Raw genomic sequence first — 12,655 nt, forward strand, 5'->3', positions numbered from 1 at the left:
CACTCAAAACGGATTTAAAATGAAGAAGTTATGGGTAAAACAAGATTGGATAATTTTTCTTGTTGTAGCAACGTGAAAATTGGTAACAAATCTATATTAATCATATCCTAGCTAACTTATATTGTATTATACATGTATTCTAATATATTATGTAATGTAATATTGGGATACCATAGACACGTATGCAAATGTTTTGACATATCATATCGACCCATGTGTATATATTATTTGGAACAACCATAGACACTCTATATGCAGTAATGTGGGAGTTAGCTATACAGGGTTGAGGTTGATTCCAAAAATATATATACTTTGAGTTGTGATCTAGCCTGAGACGTGTATACACTGGGTCGTGGATTGATTCAAGATAATATATATCAATTGTTTTCTGTACATCTAACGTTAGACAACTAGTTGTAGGTTACTAACGAGGACAGCTGACTTAATAAACTTAAAACATCAAAATGTATTAAAAGTGTTGTAAATATATTTTGAATATACTTTGATATATATGTACATATTTGTTATAGGTTGTGAATCGACCAGTGGCCAAGTCTTACTTCCCGATGAAGTAAAAATCTGTGAAAATGAGTTATAGTCCCACTTTTAAAATCTAATATTTTTGGGATGAGAATACATGCAGGTTTTATAAATGATTTACAAAATAGACACAAGTATGTGAAACTACATTCTATGGTTGAATTATCGAAATCGAATATGCCCCTTTTTATTAAGTCTGGTAATCTAAGAATTAGGTAACAAACATCCTAATTGACACGAATCCTAAAGATAGATCTATTCGGCCTAACAAACCCCATCCAAAGTACAAGATGCTTTAGTACTTCAAAATTTATATCATATCCGAAGGGTGTCCCGGAATGATGTGGATATTCTTATATATGCATCTTGTTAATGTCGGTTACCAGGTGTTCACCATATGAATGATTTTTATCTCTATGTATGGGATGTATATTGAAATATGAAATCTTGTGGTCTATTGTTACGATTTGATATATATAGGTTAAACCTATAACTCACCAACATTTTTGTTGACGTTTAAAGCATGTTTATTCTCAGGTGAATACTAAGAGCTTCCGTTATTGTATACTAAAATAAGGACAAGATTTGGAGTCCATGTTTGTATGATATTGTGTAAAAACTGCATTCAAGAAACATATGTCGATGTAATATATTTCTATTGTAAACCATTATGTAATGGTCGTGTGTAAACAGTATAATTTAGATTATCATTATTTGATAATCTACGTAATGCTTTTGAAACCTTTATTGATAAAATAAAGGTTATGGTTGTTTTAAAAATGAATGCAGTCTTTGAAAAATGTCTCATATAGAGGTCAAAACCTCGCAACGAAATCAATTAATATGGAACGTTTATAATCAATATGAACGGGACATTTCAAATAAGGCACTAACAAATCTCAATCCGACCCGTACTCCTACAAGTCCCGTAAATAATGCATAATCATCAATAAGTCTAAGACTAGGCACCTATTCCAAGGTCACCTAATTTCCTTAGACTATTCTCTGATAGCACTTGTAACGACCCCAAATCCGTTTAACCAAAAACGGAGTACATATATTTTTTTATATAAGTTAGGTCCCAATAACATCCAAGTACACAAACCATTTCAAAATAGTTTTCGTATGCAATTTATCATAATAACACGTTTAACTTTTTATCTCGTCTCTTGGTTTACAAATGACACCATACATCCTTACGAGAATGTATTTCACATACAAAGTTTGACTTGACACAACCAAACGATACGACCTCGAAAGATTTACTCAACACCACGGTTAAGACATAATAGCCCAACCCGATACCAAGAGCATAATCCCGAGGATCTACCAAATCCCCAAGCCACGTCCAATATCCAATAGCTACCCCATCGAGCCCAAGCGCTTCTACGCACATAGTCTAGCAACTAGCTAGCTTCACAAACACAATACCTATAAAAAGGTAAACAACGAGAGGGGTAAGCTAAAGCTTAGTGAGTAGAATAAATATATACATGCATATACAATTTACCTACTCGCATCCACGACATCATTTAATGCATATCATCTCATAACAAGAGCTAGTTTAATCAAATCGTACAACTAGCAACAACATCAGCATAATAATCATAATAATAATGAAATGCTAAACAACAACAAGTATAAACCATGGTTAACCAATAATCGCAAGGGAATGACCTCGCAAACAAGTCATCGGTGTTCATAACAACCGTTAGCGCCCAAAAACGGCTATGGTAGGCTAACCCCTGAGGTGTTCCAAAACGGCTATGGCATCACCCCCAAGTGTTCCAAAATGGCTATGGCATCACTTGATCACGTGTGAGTAAGAACCGGCTATTCGGTTAGCGCCCAAAATGGCTATGGTATGCTAATCCCAAGGTATCCCAAAATGGCTATGGTATTCCCCCAAAGTGTTCCAAAACGGCTAAGACATCACTTAATAACGGCCATTACTCACAACCATGTGCACAAAACGTCTATGTGCACAATTAATACGGGCAAATAAATTATATATGTACATACATAAATATTCCACTCACCTCGAAATGCATGCACAAGTCATGTATGTAAATCACCTCCAAATGCAATCGAGCAAACCTTTTACCTATAATATGCATATAGGTATACACACAATTAACATACATTCCATGATTCCCTTCAAGAGAATTTGACGCAAACGCCCTTAACCAAGGGTTTATACCTACCTCCACAATCCGCCCATTTAGACACCTAAAGTGGACTTCACCAATTACCACTACGGGTGGTAATTCCGACCCATTCAAACAAGCATAACTTAACCCAAATTATACTTGACACCAATTAGACCAACCTAAGCCTTTACACTAAATTACTATTTAGGTAGTAATCATTTTGAATGTCATTTATACCAAAACCACAACACCTGCAATATTGACCCATATTGCATTTGACCACGTTTGCCTTATTGTTAAAATACTATTTTAACCCAAAATCACTTCCAACGATTAATTACATCCAAAAATGTCCTTTAATAACATAAGTGTTTAAACAACTATTTGGCCAAAACTAGTGTCATTACCAAATTCGACCCAATCAAAGTCAACCCATTTGGACATAAGTCTCACAACGCCCAAAATCACTAACGGCTAGTGAATTTATTTCCAAAACATCATTTAACACATGAATCAAGCATTTACATACTTGATTCGTCAAGTCTTGACTCAAAATTTAGTTCGACAACAAATTGAGGTTAACACCCATTTTTGACCAACTAACATGTTCTTATGAACATCTACACACTAACTCATTTATAATAGAGTGATTTACACCCAAAACCATGACCTAAATCGTCATCAAACCCTAACCCACCAATAACGGGTCAAAACCCATCTACTAACCACAACAAACCAATTTCACAACCATTAAAGGGTTTCTAACAAAATTAAGCTCAAACCCTAATTGGAATATCAAATCAAATAATTAAAATCGGAGTTAGAACTTACCACCACTACCAAGACGTAGCTAAGAACGAGATGAACAACTTTAACACTCGCGACTCGACCCGATTCACACTTCTTCTTTCTCAAAATAAGCTCTCTCTCTCTCTCTCTCTTAAACTCTCCCTCTCTCTCTAAACTTGAAGTGTGTAGGTGAAAGAGTGTTTTATGAGATAAGGATAAGCCTTGGTCAGTTTTTATCATCTCAAACCGTCCATGTAGTGAAAAGACTAAAACACCCCCAAAAATACCCATTAAAAACGGGCTAAAATCGTCACTTCAGTGACAAATCGCGACACCAGGACGCGACACTCACCACCCAAATGCGATAAAAGGACAGAAGTAGGTTTTTTTTACACGTCACATTTCAGACCAACATGTGGCGTATCGCGATGCAACCAAACGCGATACATCACTCCATAACGCGACAGTTTAATAGTAAGCTTCCCAAACTAAATTCTCAAATCGTTTAGCTACACACGCAAACAAGTATATACATTCTAAAGATCAAAATACGTACCTTTGGACATGTATGAGGAAAACGGAATGTTACACCTTCATAGAACCCCATACCTTCTTTGCATACATACATTGAAAGAACAAGTGCTCATAGGAATCCAAACAACATCTGCAAAAGCACAAATATAATTTCCACTAGGATTCCATTTCAGAATCCTGTCTTGAGTCAACAATCTACCTTTTATAGCTAGAAATAAATTGAAGGAATGCTTAGGAATAGCTTGACTATACCAGACTACATGACTCCAATCAACCTTTGGACTATCCTCCCTGAGATCTTCCCATGTTTGTTTAATGGAAAATTGGACTTTCTTCATATTGTTGCACACCCATAACACCTTTGTCCTTTACATTAATCTCCAGATTAGGTTGTTTAATATTATGAAGAATAGGAAACTTATTCATCTACTCAATAGGGTAGCTCCTCTGATTATCCATAACCATATCAGCAACCTTTAAATTGGTATTTAGTCTAGCTTCATGGATGTCCCTTTGAGTAATATGCTCACATAATGGCCCAAATTCATCCCATTTATCATACCAAAGAGAAAGAGATTATCCATTTATAGACGAAGAATTATGGATCTTAGGTCACTTGCTAACAATCCTAGAGGTGGAATACACCAGAATTGGGTTAAACCGAGATATGGGTCGTATCGGAATCGATTAGACCAAACCTATAGTGTATACTAGATTAGATCGACACCTAAAAGAAGTATTTCGGTGATATAATGTGTTAGTGTTCTGGAGAGGCGAAAACCAGTCGACTAGAGTGATTAGAATGTGCAACCCTACAAAGGAGAAACAAACCCGTATATATACTAAGCATCAGACACACTCAGTCGAGTGTGTCTCTCAGTCGGTCGACTGTCGTACAAAGTCGGTCGAGTGTGTGGACACACTCGGTCGACTGTGTACATTTATTAACATATTGATCATTTAAATAATAAAGCACACACAAACACGAACGTAATCAATAGTCACATGTAAAAGTTATTACATAACCAAATGTATTAAACGTCGATATAATCTACGGCTGGGGATTCATGCACCAACAAACTCCCCCTAAGACCAAGCCGTAGAACAGAAAAATTCGGTTATCAATCAGTAAACAGATCTGTCACCCAGTTCTTCAAATAGCAAAGATTTACAACTCTGCAGTACTGTTCAGCCTGCACACAATTTTCTGGGCATAATGCTCATCCGGTTGTAGTATAAGGTGAACATATCTTCCTCACAGCAGTTCCTTAACCAAACTGGATCCAAAACCCTTATACTATCATTTTCATCTCCTCCATCCTTGTCTAACACTATAACCGCTTCCTCCGAGCGTTCATCATAATACCACCAATGAAAATGAGGGCTGAAGTGTTGTGGCATTATCCTCAATGGAACCTTTCGCATATACTTCACAGGTTGATATTTAACTATCTTCCTTCTGATGCCCATTTTCTTGTTCGTCCTGTAAGAGATCTTCGGAAATTGAGGTCGAAAACCTAAGAAATTAGGTGACTTAAATGATCTTCTTATCTTACGAACCAAAAGATCAGGAATACCAACATAATCCTGATACAACATCTTGAGCCTTGCAATCTGCATAAATTCAAAATATGGTAACAAAGTGAACTCGTATGAATATTTGATATAATCTACTCCGTATTCTTTCTTGATCGCGTAAATGTCAAACTCTTTGATGTAGGCCCAAGCGATAATCTTCCCTTTAGCACGCAAACTCTCTCAATGCTCAATAAACTTCAAAAATTGAGGCTCCACCTCAGGTTTCATCACATATTTACGAATTCTCATTGAAATCTTCCAATCCTCTTCCAAAACCTCCACTTTTTCTTTATTGATCTTCACCGGCAAAAACCCTTCCGGTAGAACACTCTCTTGCTCTTTCTGTTCTTTCTCCTTGCATTTTCGATTCAAAAGCTCATCATTCATTTGAAAGTAATAAGCAAAAGTTGGAAGATCATTATCAGCAAAACCTTCATAACGTTAATACGGCTCTGTCGGCTCATCCCAATAATTACCTCATCAAAACTATTATCACTTTCATCAACAGCATCAGAATCACTCAAATCCTCATCAAACTTATGAGCCCCTGAAGTCGAGGCTTTTGATGTCACGTCAACAGATTCCTTAGCTTCTCGCTCTAGACGCTCCATCAATTCCTGTTCAGTCTCGGTTAGATCCGGAGGGATCTCCCCTTCTTCTAAATCATTGTAAACAGTAGAGTGATTAAGGCGATCCTGCATAGCTAAAAATTCAGAAACTGTTATTACTTGAAGTGGAGTTACATACAGTGGGTGATCCTCCGTATAGCCTTTAGTAATTTCAAGAGCCCTGTCCTCCTCTTCTTCAGCCAGAGTACCAAAAGGATCTGGTTCTCCATCGTCCTCTTCAATCACAATCTTCTTCTCCCACTCGTTTAACCTATCAGTCAGTTCTTGATTTTGAGTCTGAAGAGTCAGGATCTCACCAGCCTGACTTCCCACATTCTTCTCAAGTTCATCAATTCGCAACTACTGTCTATCAACTAACTCCCTCATTGCATACATTTCTGTTTCTCTCATTTTCTTATCTTCCTTAGCGGCCTTTTGGAACTTAGCAAAATCAGCAGTCAACTGAATCAACCGTCGATTAAATATTCCCGTCAAATCACCTGTAACAACTTCAGTGTGCTGAGAAGCTTGAACTTGTTGAGTGGATGGAGTTTGTTGTTATTGAGTAGGTGGAAGTTGAGTAGAACCACCAGCATCACATGTAGCTTGAACATTTGGAACAACCTTTGGTTGAGACTTTGTTGTGGAAGATAAACTTCCGTCCTTAACCACAATCTTCAAACGCTTCTGTCTCTGCCTGGTTAACACTTTAGGAGCTTCAGCTAACTTTCTTTTAACCAAATCAACTTAACTGTCATCAAGCGCATTCACATCATCTTCATCAATTAACCTAGGACCAGTTTGCTTTGGTGGTGGTTGATTTACTTCTTCTTCACCTTCGATAGCAATATCGGTCTCATCACCAGAAGTACCATTTTCATGTCGGCAGCTTAAACATTTAGGACATACATACTTTTCGTTGGCCAGATGACCAATTAATCTCTTTTCCGGAATCTCAATCGAACCAACCCTGTTCTGCAAAAACCTATTGAACGAATGATCATTCAAATGATTCTGTTTCATCACATCCTGGGAATCTTCACTAATCCTTGAACTTGCTTCTCTAGCATAATCTGAAGAAACCTCGGAAAAACCAGATGCACCTTCTTCATAACATTCAGAACCATACCATCAAAAATAACTTGAGAAAAGTTAAAATCAGCATTCAAGACCAATGCGACAAACATCAAACTATACTTCCCAGTCATCTCATCAAAACCACCCTGCATCGGGCTCAAGCATCTCAAAAGAACATAAGTAAAGTATATGTACTGCCTGCTAAACTTAGTACATTTCACAGCCTTGGTTATATCACCAGCATAACCACATCTCTTGAAACACCTCCTCACTTTCAGAACTGGTAAAGATGTAGGCATTGTATCATCATCCGAAAACCCCAAATCTTCCCTTATCGTCTGAGCAGAGATACGAACAATGGTATTGTTTACTGAGCTTAGAATCACCGGCCGATTGTTCTCAATAACCACTCTAGCAACCTCCCAGAAAGTTCTTTGATGCGAATAGTATGGAGTGCACTCAGCAGTGATAGCCTTGAGAATTCTAGATCGCTTCAAGAACGCGATAATTGGACCAAACCCTCCTCTTTGAGCTTCAGTCCCAGTCTCATCAACACAAGCTAGCACGTTAGTATCTTCACGTCCGATTAGACCTGGTAGTTCAGATGATAGCGGGATCTGTTGTTCTTCTACTTCCTCTTCCATATGTTGTTGTTCTTGAGACATTCTGAATAACTGTAAAACACTCAAAACAACATAACTAATAAGCATTTACCACCATGTATCATGGGGTATCAAGTTACTCACATGCATCAGTAAATAAATAATCATAACAAACACATTAATTGATAAACACACAACTACATCATTCAGCGGTCACTGTTTATTACAAACCATAGATTCAAGGCTAACAGACTATCCTTATAAAATTCCACATTAAACAAGATTAAACATAAGCATACAAAATCACAAACATTAGAGTTATCCCACAATAACATCCTTTGGGACTGGCTTCAATTTGTAATTCGTGTCCTCAAACAGATCAAGCACATCAAATAAATTATTTAAAAGAACGGAATAGATCCATGATGTCTTTTATGATGTTAATGACAACCTGACTAAAATTCACCTTGATTCGTTCCGTAAGACAATACAACAGAACAGCCTCAGTACCAGAAAGCAAATCATCATTTGGATCTCTAAACACCACGTTTCTTTTGATAATCCTCATGTTAGGTATCAAATCATTCCTAACATCACTGTCTCTAACCTCAATTCTATTGGAACCCATTATATACCCTGGCTTAGTGATGTGAGAAGCCACTCCAACAGCGTCAAACTTGCTAGAAATCTTTCTAAGATCTTTACTAGGGCAATAAAGCTTAGCTCCCCAGTAAGGCAATAGTAAATGATCAGCAAACTCATCTAGGGTCCACTTATAAGCTTTTCCAAAGAAACTAGCATGAACATGCTTCTTTTTACCTTCCTCTAAGGCCACACAAGTATAGAACTCTTGAATAAGCTTGAGACAGTAATGATCTCCTATCTCAAGAAATGTTAAACAATCTAGACCTTTCCATTGATCGTGAGTAATCTGAGTTGCAACAACTTTGGATTCCACTTGAATAGGCCTGTGTTTGGCCAAAACTCTCCTACGTTCAAGATCAAATCCCCAAGTTCTAACTACCGTACTACCTAACATTCTAAAAGCAAGACTATACAAAACATTCAGTATATTATGGCATGATTTCAACCAAACAACCAAAAATAGCAAAAAATCAAAAATTAGGGTTTCAATACACTCGGTCGAGTGTGTAAACACACACGGTCGTATGTGTCGACAAACGGTCGAGTGTGTGAACTCACTCGGTTGAGTGTGTCACACACTCGGTCGAGCGTGTTCTTCAGATCTGAGTTCACCCATTTGTCAAATCGATCAAATATGTGGTTTTTGGTACGATTCCTGGTCACATTAGTCTCTAAAAAGGATGATTAACACATGAATAACATCAATTTTAATAAACCAAGTATAAAAAGTACTCGATTAGAGTATTGCACTTCGAACATAAAATCATCGACTTAGAACGAATGAAAACGAGTTAGATTACCTTGTTACTGGTGCTGGAATCACAATCAAAAGGTGTATCTAACACACTGAATCAAAACCGTCTTCCTTAACAGTGAAAAATCTAGGTAAAATTTGTCCAAAAACTCCAAAGTGTTCTGAGCCATTCATGACTCAAACCCTTTTATACTCCCAGACACACTCGGTCGAGTGTGTCACTCACTCGACTGTGAGAGTTTACATACTCAGCCGAGTATGTTTATAAACAAAACACAACATTTTCCACATCAGTCAGTCGTGTGAGTGAGTCACACGGTCGTGTGTGTACTGTGATGCCCCGTATAAAATTAACGTATACGGATCATCAACAACAGGATCATTACAAGGTCAAACACTATATACTGTTTTAAAATAAGTTTGCATTCATAAAAAGGGTGACGTCATAACCAACATCAAAAGTTTTACAACGAAAGTAGGCTTCTACGAATAGAAGCAATTAACATAAGTACGAGACCCGTAGGTCATTACAAATTCATTGTTTCAAAAGTAACATAGTTTATTAATGCAAGGTAAAATTTTCATGTAGAGACATCTCTAATAACATCAGCGGGAGTCTACACAACATGACAACTACAGCGGAAGCATCAAACCTCTAAGAACCTGAGAAAACATGCTTAAAACGTCAACACGAATGTTGGTGAGCTATAGTTTAAGTATAACAGTAATGTAAGGTAGGCCACGAGATTTCAGTATTTCAAAACAGTATGAAAAGTATATGTTCAACCGTGGGCACTTGGTAACTAACTTAACGTAATATCACCCCCTAAACGTACACTTGGCAAGTGTGTAAGTTTATGAAGTATTAAACAACCATTAAATGCTAGTGCTACTAGCCTGAGTGGGGATGTCAAACCCTATTGATCCATATCTAAGATTCGTATTCACCGGTTCAAAGACCAATGACTAAACGTTACCGAGCTAAGGGGAAAGTTTATGCCGTTGTATAAACCACACATATATAAAGTTTAAGTACTCGTGCCTAGTATGTAAAACATAAAACGCGCATGTATTCTCAGTTCCCAAAATAGTTAAAGTAAAAAGGGATGCTATAACTCACAGTGAAAAGTAGTAAAGTCGGTACGAGATAAGTAAGCAAGTAGTTGGTCCGAAAGGTCCTCAACCTAAGTCAAAAGTTACTAAGTCAGTAAATCGTTCCCAAAGGTTTAAAAGTATGTAAATTAGGTCCCAAGTATCATCATCATCATCAACATAAGTAAAAAGTAAAGTAAGTTTTCAATCAAGAATAGAGATTGAAACAAAGGCTAACTTCGTTCAGCTTCCACGAACTCTATACAAACTGAAACGAGGTGAGACCAGTGGATATGGCTCCGTATATGAGTCCTTTAACCACTGACCAATTTTCAGAACCAAAATCGTCTTCCTTTGACCGTGGCGACAGTTTAAGTGCGAGTAGGTCAGAAATTTCAGCACAACGTTATAAGGGCGTAGTGACTTTCGGAACTCTATAAATCCTAAACCGTAAGTCGGATTAAGACGAGTCTTAAACAAAAAGTCATCTAATCGAACCGAACAATCTGGAAATCAACTTTTCCAGTAGCCCAGTAGCCTGATCAGATCCAGAAAACAGTAAGTAAAGTGTTCCGGTGGATTCTTTGTGCTTGATGCTCATCACGGTTCTCATCCTTGATGCTTATAGCTTCAAGTGTACAACTCGTTGATGTGTTTGCATCATCTTTACCAAGTTTTGACCATCATGACACTAGTGTATGTCTAAGATATGTAGCACAACTCATTTAAGGGTTGTAAGAAGGTTAATGAACCAAAGTTACATCAAGATCTTAGATCCGACACATACATGAGTTCTAATAGTAATATTAAGCTATAAACTTGAATGTAAACTAAATAAACAAGATCTTAAGTTGTAGAACTTAGATCTTAGTTAGATCTTGAAGATCCTAGACTAGAAAGTCTAGATCTAGTGTTCTTAAGTTAAACCCTAAGTTATGGAACTTGGATCTTCACTTTAATAAAACCATAAGTTATGAAACTTAGATTTTTATCTTGTAGAATGTATTTAAGCTTATAAGCTTTTGTTTACAACAAAATTGGAAGATCATAAGCTATAGAAACTTAGATCCAACATAAATGTATGAAGTTATAACTAGAAAGTTAAACTTCCATGTTCTTGAACTTACAAAGTTTAAACTTTAGTTTCAAGAAAAATGAGATCAAGTTTAACTAGTAATACTTGACCAATATTATACAATAATGAAATAAATAAATAAAATGAAGAAATAAACTAAAGTTACAAGTAACAAGTTCATGTTTTTTTCATACTTAAGAAGATTCAAGCCAAAGCTTGGATCTTAAGAAAATAAACCTTAAGTTTACAAAACATGAATACAAAAGCTTATAATCTTTAGATCTTTAAAATATTTCAAGTGTAGAACCATAAGCTAACAAGCTTAGATCCTTGTTCATGACTTCTCATCAAACAAAGGATGGAAGAAGTAAGATTCATGAAGATACAAACTAAGAAGCTTGATCTTTAACAACAAACAACAAACAAGAAGAAATGATGATGATACAATTCGGTTTCAAGGACGAAAAAGAAAGAAAAATAAAGTTCGTTTACTTACAAACTAGAGAGAAAAGCTAGAGTGAAAGTAGTGTAAGAATGAGGTGTGTGTGAAATGAAATAATACTAGCATATAAGTAACAAAAATTGAAAAATGGAACTCCTCCCCTAGCACACAAAGGCTGACGGTTTTGGGGGTTAAAAAGGGAAGTCAAAATTTAACTTTCAAGTGTGGGAGGATGGTGAATGCTAGAATGAGGTATAAGGTTAAATGCATGGAAAGTTGGTCATGCATGCTTGAACATTTTTGTCTCCTCATTTAACTTAATTAACCTTGTTTAACCTTAAAGAGTCATTAGCATAATAGTAGGCTTACTAGTAGTCCATTATGAAGCGACCCGTGTACATGTCTCAGACTCGATCACAACTCAAACTATATATATTATTATAGAATCAACCTCAACCCTGTATAGAGAACTCGATCATTACTGCATATAGAGTGTCTATGGTTATTCCAAATAATATATATTGATGCGTCGATATGATATGTCAAAACCTTATATACGTGTCTCGATATTTAAAGTGCGTAAAATAAATAACAGAAATTAAATTACGATAAATTAAGTGCGTAAAGTAAATAACAGAAATTAAATGACGATAAATAAAATTGCAAGAATGTAAATTGCGATAAATAAAATGTAATCAGTTAGCTAGGAACAGTTAGCGTTGATTCTTAACAAAATTTCTCATAGTTAATTTGTTTGTTTCTAACAAAT

Source organism: Rutidosis leptorrhynchoides, chromosome 7 (assembly GCF_046630445.1).
Source record: "Rutidosis leptorrhynchoides isolate AG116_Rl617_1_P2 chromosome 7, CSIRO_AGI_Rlap_v1, whole genome shotgun sequence".
Lineage (NCBI taxonomy): Eukaryota > Viridiplantae > Streptophyta > Magnoliopsida > Asterales > Asteraceae > Rutidosis > Rutidosis leptorrhynchoides.